Below are 9,328 nucleotides of genomic sequence, written 5' to 3'. Positions count from 1 at the left end.
TGGGCAGATACTCAGCTCACAAGGTCTATTATGTAGCAGTTTTCAGTCATTCCACATATTATTTAAAGTCATTCCACTGCACTGTAAACAAATGGCTGGTAATAGTTTTAATACGAATCTACTTAACTAGACACTGTATTTCAGGAGGGATCTCAACAAAGATATTTTTATGAAGATATGCCCGCTATCTTGTTCCTAAATATATCTCTTGTAATTTACATTTATTTCATTTTTAGAGCTAAGAATAGGTTAGAGATTAAATTATCTATCTCAAATGTCCTTTTTTCAAGTATGATCTAATATTAAAAAGAAACCACAGCTACGAAAACAGAAATAAACTTGTTTAATAACATCTAGCACCTCAGCCAAAAGCTTTCCAGTTTCTGTAGCTGTTATTTCTTTTTACTTTATCTTTTGTTGTGGTTTAGTATAAGATCCAATATTAACCCTAATTTCAGAAATAACAGACTTAATTTGACTAAAGCTATCAGTATATTTTAATGAATACAAGTGAAAGTGCTTCAGAGATGCAGAAAATAATCTACAGTTTTTATTCCTATCAAAACTATGGGTTCATATTCTGTTTATTGCAGAGGCATAAACTTGCTAAACATTTTAAAACTGTTAAATCTCTTGTTTTTATTCCATTTGCTTCTGTCCTTTGAATGATGAATGACAATTTTGTGTGCGGGATTCCTACAGATGTTTTGCAGGGCAGCACACTCTTTGTACTGCATAGTGGGATTCACTGCTGTGTACATTTCCCATGAATAACTAAGTAGGCAGAGACTGCATGGTTAAGCACCAAGCTGCACTTCAGGGAAAGGATACAGCCCATGAGAAGAGCTGAGTATAAAGGAAGAGAACAGTCTCAGGTGCATTGTGTGAGTTCACAAACCAGGAAAAGAGCTGAGTATAAAGGAAGAGAACAGTCTCAGGTGCATTGTGTGAGTTCACAAACCAGGAGAAGAGCTGAGTATAAAGGAAGAGAACAGTCTCAGGTGCATTGTGTGAGTTCACAAACCAGGAGAAGAGCTGAGTATAAAGGAAGAGAACAGTCTCAGGTGCATTGTGTGAGTTCACAAACCAGGAGAAGAGCTGAGTATAAAGGAAGAGAACAGTCTCAGGTGCATTGTGTGAGTTCACAAACCAGGAGAAGAGCTGAGTATAAAGGAAGAGAACAGTCTCAGGTGCATTGTGTGAGTTCACAAACCAGGAGAAGAGCTGAGTATAAAGGAAGAGAACAGTCTCAGGTGCATTGTGTGAGTTCACAAACAACTCTTGCCTTACTGCCGCAAGTAGCATGAGTCAGCATCTGATACACCAGGCTGCCACTGGGTGCATCGTCATCATCAGCCCCATTTTTCACATTTTCTGCATGGGGTTGGGGTATTGAGTCAACTGCAGCCATCTTTGTTTATTTACTGCCAGTCTCCTACCTTCTTTGTTGGTCATGCCTGATTGTTGCAGTTCTTTTTTCAATGCAAGCCGTACATTTCTGTGCTGGATGTCCTCGTTTCCTATTGTCTTCTTCATGTCTCTTTCAAATCTTCTTCACAAGATTATCTTCTTCTTTCCTATATCTGTACGTAAACCACTATAATCTGTAGTCTTTGACCTTCTCTGAATCCTAAGCTATTTTGGCTTCTGCTCTTATGTCCTTATTCCTTTGTCTATCCCACAGTTTGCATCCTACCAGCCATCTTTAACACTTCATCTCCATCACCTTGATATTCCTTAACTGCCCTGCCTTCACTGCCCAGTTTCTGTGCTACACAGTATTACTGGTTACAGGAATGTTTTTCACTCCTTTTTCCACCTTCTTTGGCATTCATCTGTCATACGCCACCCCACACATTCTGTGCTGGTTGGCTACAGTGCCCTGATACTGGCTTTGATCTCCTCATTCAGAGTTGCCATCTACTTAACCACCTCTCTTAGATACTTAATGCTATTATCTTGTTTCATCATTTCCTTTCTATCTTAGTTTTCTTCGGATTTCCTCCATTTAATGCCATGACAACTGAATTGTCTGTACTCAATTTTCTAGAAATCCACAATAGTAATTGTAAAAACTCAAAAACCAAATAGAAGAGAAGGTCCAGTCCCTCAGTAGGTAGCAAAAATCTTTAATTAACAGGCAAAATTAGCACTTTCGTCTTGTGTACAAGACTTCATCAGATGCCCCCATTCACAATTTCATCCTATTTATGTTGTAGTTGTTGTATCTTTCGGTTTTTCTCGGTTAGGGGTCACCACAGCGGAACTCCGGTCTGCTAATGATTGGCAGTAAATTTTTACGTACTGAGTTGCCAGTCCTGACATACAACCTTCAACGAAGATACGCCCACTCATGCATGTCTCCCACACAGAAGATGCTTTAACTGAGAATCGAACAGGACAACATCTTACTGTGAGGCGACAACGGTACCGCAGCACCACTACTGCCACAATTTCACCCTATTTATACTGTGCTTAATTACACCCAATTACAGTTAAGACGATAAAACAAACTAAAACAATAAGTAAAAACACTTGAGAATGTCCATTAAACCTGCAGTAGTATTATTGTACATTCCAAAAGAACCACCTTAAATATTTTTATATATATATGTGTTGGTGACTTTGTTAAATTTATGAAGCTCTCAGCGTTAATACAGGTTTAATAGTAATATATTAATTTAAACCAGGATGTATGTTAGACTTTAACCTAAGTTGCCATTTAAGTTCTTTATTTAACAATACATACCTTATATCTCCCTCCCTAGGGTTCACTTTAACAACATCTATAATCCCAAATTTAAAACCATTAAAAAAGGACAATTCAATGTGTGTTTATATAGCGCACTGGTCTCTTTCTTAGACTTAATATCGTGGAGGTGCTCATACATCCTATCCTTAAAAACCCTCTCCGTTTTCCCTACATATAATGCAGGTGATTCCATTCACCTGTCAATTGCTGAAGTTCTTGTTCAGAATCTGCTTGTAATGTTGCATCATCTGCATATAGCAGTTTTGTTGTTCTGCACCCTCAGACCTGTTTGCTTATATAGTCCATCAACAGTATGAACACCAGTGTGCTCAGATCTGAACCCTGATTCACATCCATGCCCACTGGGAACCCCTCTGAGTTTGAACACTGATTGTGCTTTTGTCATTGGGTCCTTGTACATAGCCTGCACTAATGTTACTGGGACTTTTACTCATTGCAGACCTGCCCAAATCAGCTTTCTTGGGATCTTGTCATATGCTTTCTCCAAGTCTAGGAATGCCCAGCTGGACTCTTTCTTCATCTGTAGATTCTTCTCAGTTGTCTGTTGTGCTGCATTTTGATCTGAATCTGAAACGCTCACCTCCCATCTTATTTTCTGCTTGTTTGCATAATCAGTTATCAATCACCCCCTCCAGTACTTTTTGAATTGTGACAGGAGTTTGATACCTCTATACTGCCCACAGTTGTGAATGCCGCCTTTGTTCTTGCACACTTGTACTAGAATGTTTATCCCCCAGTCCAGGCTTATGCCTTTTTCTCCATACATCTCTAAGTATCCACAGGAGCCATTTCTCCTCTAATTCACCCAAAATATTGGCATAATGGTTCAGGTCTTCACCTCCTGTGTGCAAGATACAAAATTCGCTCCTCACCTCTGGCCAGTGTCTGTTGTCTATGTGAGGTTCTTCATAGGTTCATAGGTTCATAGGTTCATACTAGGCTATCTGCCCGAGGGCATTTACAAGCCTAGCCCATAGTTTTGTGGCTTACGCCACCCCTTTAGTATGGGGAACTATACCCATTATTTTGCTGTGCCTCTGTCGAGCAGTGACACTGAGGTAATCCCTGGGGTATATCTGCGATCTCCCATCCATTGGTCAAGATTTCTCTTGAACAAGGCCAGCGAGGTGCTCTGCCTCACATATACCAGGATTTTATTCCACAGCATAGGAGTCTTTGGGTGATGAATCTATCCCTCCAGCACGTCCTATTAATAGCCGTGTCGAGGTTTAAGTCTCCGCTCTTGTGGCTCTGACGGATCTAGATTTTTGAGGTGAAGCATATTCATCAAATCTGGGTTTGACATGGCCTTGTATGTTAGGCAAAGGTCACCTCTGAGCAAGCGGTGGCGACTGAATAGAGCTGGAGTTCTTTCAGTCGGGCAGCATAGGACAGATGTTTGAGACCCTTTATCCTTTTGGTGAGGAACTTTGTGGCCTCTCCAGCTGCTGCAAGTGTCGGGTCAGATACATTCGAATGGGGCATTGTACTCAATCATTGGTCTGATGAGTGATGAGTATAGGGAGACTATGACCTCCCTTGATCTAGATGAGAATCCCTTCATGATAAGGTGGGCAATGTAGAAGGTCTTCCTAACTACTTTAGCTACATGGGTGTTGAATGACAGACTACTATCAACCTGGGTCCCCAGGTCCCTGATAACTTCTTCTGTGCTCAGTGGATTGCCACCTATTTGGTAGCTAGGGGTAACCTTGTTTTTCCCGAAGGGTATGACTATGCATTTTTGGCATTTAACTTTAGGCCATGGCTCTGGCACCAGTTATCCGTTTCTGTGAGACCCTTCTGAAGGATATCTGTGTCAGATGTGTTTTCTACTATGGCCCAGTTTGCAGTCATCTGCAAACTTTGTCAGCCATAACCCTCCTGTGTTTGCTTGTACTTGGAAAAGTAGATGCCAAACAAGAGTGGGCCCAGGACTGAGCCCTGTGGTACACCACTTGTGACAGGCTTTGAGTCTGACATGGCACCAGCAACTCTGACCCTGTGGGTTCTGTCACTCAGCCAGTTTGCAACCCATCTTGTGATGTATGGGTTAACATTTAAGCTGATGAGTTTTTCAATGATACCCGAGTGGGGTATTGTATCGAAGGCCTTCGCCAGATCGAGGTAGGCTGTATGGACTGCCTTTCCTCATCAATGGCTTTGGTGACTGTTTGAAAAAGTCAACCAAGTTTAGAAGGCATGATCTGCCTTTGACAAAGCCAAACTGGGATGGATCCAAAGTCTGCAAATTCCCTATGTCTTTATTTATGAGGTCCATTATGATCCTCTCCATGGCTTTGCAGATAAGGCTTGTCAAGCTAATGGGCCGTTAATTTCCAGGGTCGGTGGAGGCACAGCCTTTGTGAAGTGGGACCACAGTTGCAGTGCGCCACTCCTGGGTGCGTATCCAGAGGTAAGACTATGATTAAACAGCTGTCCTAGCTGTGGATTTAATTCCTCATTGAGTTCGTGGAGCACACAGCCGGGGACACCATCAGGTCCCATGGATGCTGTGTTTTTTGCTTTGGAGAGAGCAGTTCTCACTTGGGCGTTGGAGATGTTTGGGGGGCTGCAATTGTTTGGTATAAATATCTCTCCTTTTGGGGGGGAGAAGTTTGCACTGAACCTGTCAGCCAGTATGTTGGCAATGTCTGTAGGATCAGTAATCTTCACATCATTTTGAACTAGTTCTGAGCATATCTGGGAGTTTCCTCCCAGGTTTCTAACATAGCTAAAGAAGGCCTTATGATTGTCTTTTGAGTCTTTAGCTATTTTTCTCTCAAAATTTGCTTTGGATGATTTTATGAAAGCTCTTAGTTTTTTACTTATAGTGATCAAGGGTGTCTTACCTTTTAAGGATTTTGCTCTATCTTGTAGTAGCTTCCTCCTTTTGTTGTAGAGTTTGTTTATGGCTGGGGTCCACCAGACTGGACGCTTGCCTTTGGTACAAAGAGTCTTTGTTTTGCTTGGGATTGCCTTATCCATGCAGTCCTGCAGGTGCTGGTAGAAGGCATTTGTAAGTGATTCAGCGGCTTGAGTACTGTTTTCCGGCTCGGGGGCCTTAAAGGAGACCACACTAGTCTTTAGAAGTGTGAAGTCGGCTTTCGAGAAGTTCTTTACTGTGGTCTTTTTTATTTCAGGTGTGGGTGGGATGAGGACCTCCAGCGAGATTAGTTTGTGATCTGATCTCACCAGTGAGGGGTATACTTCCGGTGTTGAACATTGTGCTCCCATGTTCGTGATGATGAGATCAAGTATGTTTTCTCCTCTTGTGGGGATGGCGACTAGTTGTTCCATGGCATTTGAGTTTATGAATTCCAGGAACTTTTGGGCTAGAGTGTTTGGGCTTGAGTAGTGTTCGTATTTGTACCTGCTGTTGAGAGACCTGAGTGCTTGCGTTATGTGGCGGATTCTAGCGCCCGACAGGCAGCTTACTGTGACCTTCTCCTTACTCAGTCTGGTGAGCGGGACGTCAGTGTGTCTGACTATGGAGTCACCAATGACTAGTGTGTCTGGCATTGTGTTTGGCCTTAAGGGCTGTGACTGTTTGACACTCTGACTGTGAGGTCTATGTGTTGCAGGTGTTGTGTTCTGAGGTGGTGGTTGTTTGGGTGTCTGCTTTTGTGGCCTCTGCTGTTTTGGTAGATTTTTGATCAGAGCCGAGTATGTCTTTGTGTGTTTATGTGTATGATTTGAGGTTGTGATGGTACTATGTGAGACTGGGTCTATAGTGTGTGTGTGGTAACCTTCTCCTCCTGACTGGTCTTGCCAGTCCTATGTTGAGAGCTCAGCCTCCAGTTTGGCCATATAGTTGCATCTCTCGCATGTATTTGTGTTTTGTGGGAGGAGGAGAGGGTTGTTCTGTGTACATGAGGCAATTGTAACATTGCCTCAATATTCAGGTTCACCAGCTGAGCAGGAGAGGACACTAGCAACTGATCCCTTGACATGCTAGAAGGACTAGACAAAAACTTTAAAAGAGATTCCGGGGACGTGGGTGACCGAGAAATGGGGTTTGCCCTTTTGGGGTGCTATCTATAAGAGTGCCATATCAAGGTAATAAGTACTGTAGGAGCAAGTGCTAGGTTTAACAGATAGAGAAAAGTCTACTTGGAGTCAAGTAGAGATGATCTTTTTAGGTATTAGAGAAAGTGCTAGTAACAGGGATGCTTAAAGGTAAGATTGAAAAGAATGCACTCTGCAGTGTGCACTAGAGAAGTTAGATATGAAAGTAGGTAACTTGAGTTTTACCTGTTTAAAAAGTTAAGGTTTTACAGACCCCCCAAAAAATAGTACTGCTGTGTGTTTCCATGTCAGACTGAGCCAGCAGTGAAAGGAGTCATGGGCAGCAACAAGGACTGTAGGTGTGCCTACCTGGAGAAGTTATATTACTTTACTTATTAAGGCATCAGCTGCAGTGTGCAGTATTCTCTAGATAGGAAAACATGAAGCACACACTGTGTCACATGTCACGGCTGCTCACTTGATACAAATCGGCTCCAGGTGAGTTGGTTATATTGACAAAAGTCACTGGGCATTGCATATCAGTGACAAATACCATATGTCAAAGACCTGTTGTCAAATGTCCAGTCAGCTAGACAGCTTACTTGTTCTATAAAAGGAGTGGAAAAGAGAGTATAAGAAAGTAGGAAAGAGAGTTTTCTAGAAAGCAGTGGTACACTCTGAAGGAAAATATAAAGCGAGACGCAAGACACAATGTTTTCACAGGGATAGGTCCTGTATTTTTGTACATTTTCTATATACAGAGTGAAAAAGGATATTAGGAAGGGAAAAAGGTAAACAAGGGGAAAAAAGTCAATACAGGGTTGGCATGGAGGGTCAGGCAGACAAAAAGAAAACAGTACAGAGAGACAGCGTTAGAAAGACACACAGTTGGATAATCAGGATAGATGCTACTGGAACCTAGATGATGGAGGTCCTAAGCCTGGGTGACCAGTGTTATGGGTCACACCATGTTCTGGCTGTCCACTGGCAATAGCAGTGGTTTGAGTGAATCCAAGATTCGCTGCTGGAAGAGCTGATGTGTGGTGACCCATTGTGTTCATGTACTGCCAGCTACTACCACCAGTATCTCTTCAGCACCAGCTAAACTGGGTGCAACTGTAGAGTCCACCACCTGACTGGGATGGGCAGGAACCCACACATTCAGGGACTTCCACCCAGGTTACCCACTTCAGCTGTAGTCTTGGTCAGGACAATGACAGGTTATGGCTAATGTGCATTGATACAGTCACGGCCTGCAGAAGGGACACAGTAAGAAAAGAACTGAAGATGCTGTACACAAGGTACATATCACATCAGTACTGGTGATGATGTAAGAGTAAATGGGGTACATGTCATTTCACCAAATGTTTTCAGTGTCAAGTGGCAAATCACTGACATCCAAAACCTTGAAGTTGAAAATGCTGCAGAATATTAGTGAACAGAAATCCAACCAGTACAGCTGAGGTCAGGGAACTGGCACTTCACACACAAACACACACACACACACACACACACACACACACACACACACACACACACACACACACACACACACGGAGAGTACACAGGGGCTTGCCTCCTTGCAAATAAAATATGCTTTTTTTCAGTTTTTGGTTATGATGTTTTAGATGTCAGTGTTTTGGCACTCAGCATTTAAAACCTACTGCGAAATAACACAAATACATTCCATGCATCCTTCTGTATTGAAAGTCTTTGCTGACACCTACAGCAGCTAGCAGCATTCTGCTGAGAATCTCCCTGTGCTGAAAAACAAAAGGGACATGCCATCCATTACACAGAGGTGTGGGTGACACGCATATAATAGTGCAAACATGCAGCTACACATGGATGTGCAATGTAAGAGAAGTATGAGAGGGTTCCTATAAGTCTTTTAAAAGAGGTCCACTATCACATGTATAAGCAATATCGCATAAACTGCGCAGTGTGTCCCAGTCAATAAAAGCAGCTACATTATTATATGTACATGCAGTGAAGCAAAGGCCTGGGAGTGTGTGCCTAGTCAATTAAAGCATCTGCACTCTCATTTGAATATGCAATAAAGTAGAAGCCTGTGACAGTGCCAACAAATGGAGATAAACATAAACAGCTATGTCAAATGATGCAGAAGTATGAAATGGTGGCCACAGTGCCACACCGGCACAGACGTGTCCTGCCTCACAAAAGACACAGTGCTTGAACAGCATCTGCTAATAACAACACCCAGAGCACATATACACATACCCACATCTACCAACCTGGTTTATCTTGATATCTTTCAGGGGAACCAAACATTATTAGAGACATTATTCTGAATAACAAAACATAGTTTAAAAAGTAGTAATCAAAACAGTGCAAATGGCAGATGTGGCAAACACTATACCATTCAGGGTGTTCTTGCCTCATTTCTGCTTCCTACACCCAGGGCTGGATCCAACTCAAGGTGACTCAGTCAGCTGCCTTGGGCACAGTGCTGGCTTGAGCAGGGGATGGTGGACCTGGTCATCAACATCACTTAAGCAAAAAAGCTTGATTTCTGCCGGGCTGTAA

Source organism: Protopterus annectens, chromosome 12.part0 (genome assembly GCF_019279795.1).
Source record: "Protopterus annectens isolate FY-2018-M chromosome 12.part0, PAN1.0, whole genome shotgun sequence".
Taxonomy (NCBI): domain Eukaryota; kingdom Metazoa; phylum Chordata; order Ceratodontiformes; family Protopteridae; genus Protopterus; species Protopterus annectens.
The sequence above is the reverse complement of the archived record's forward strand: the minus strand, read 5'-3'. Positions refer to the sequence as shown.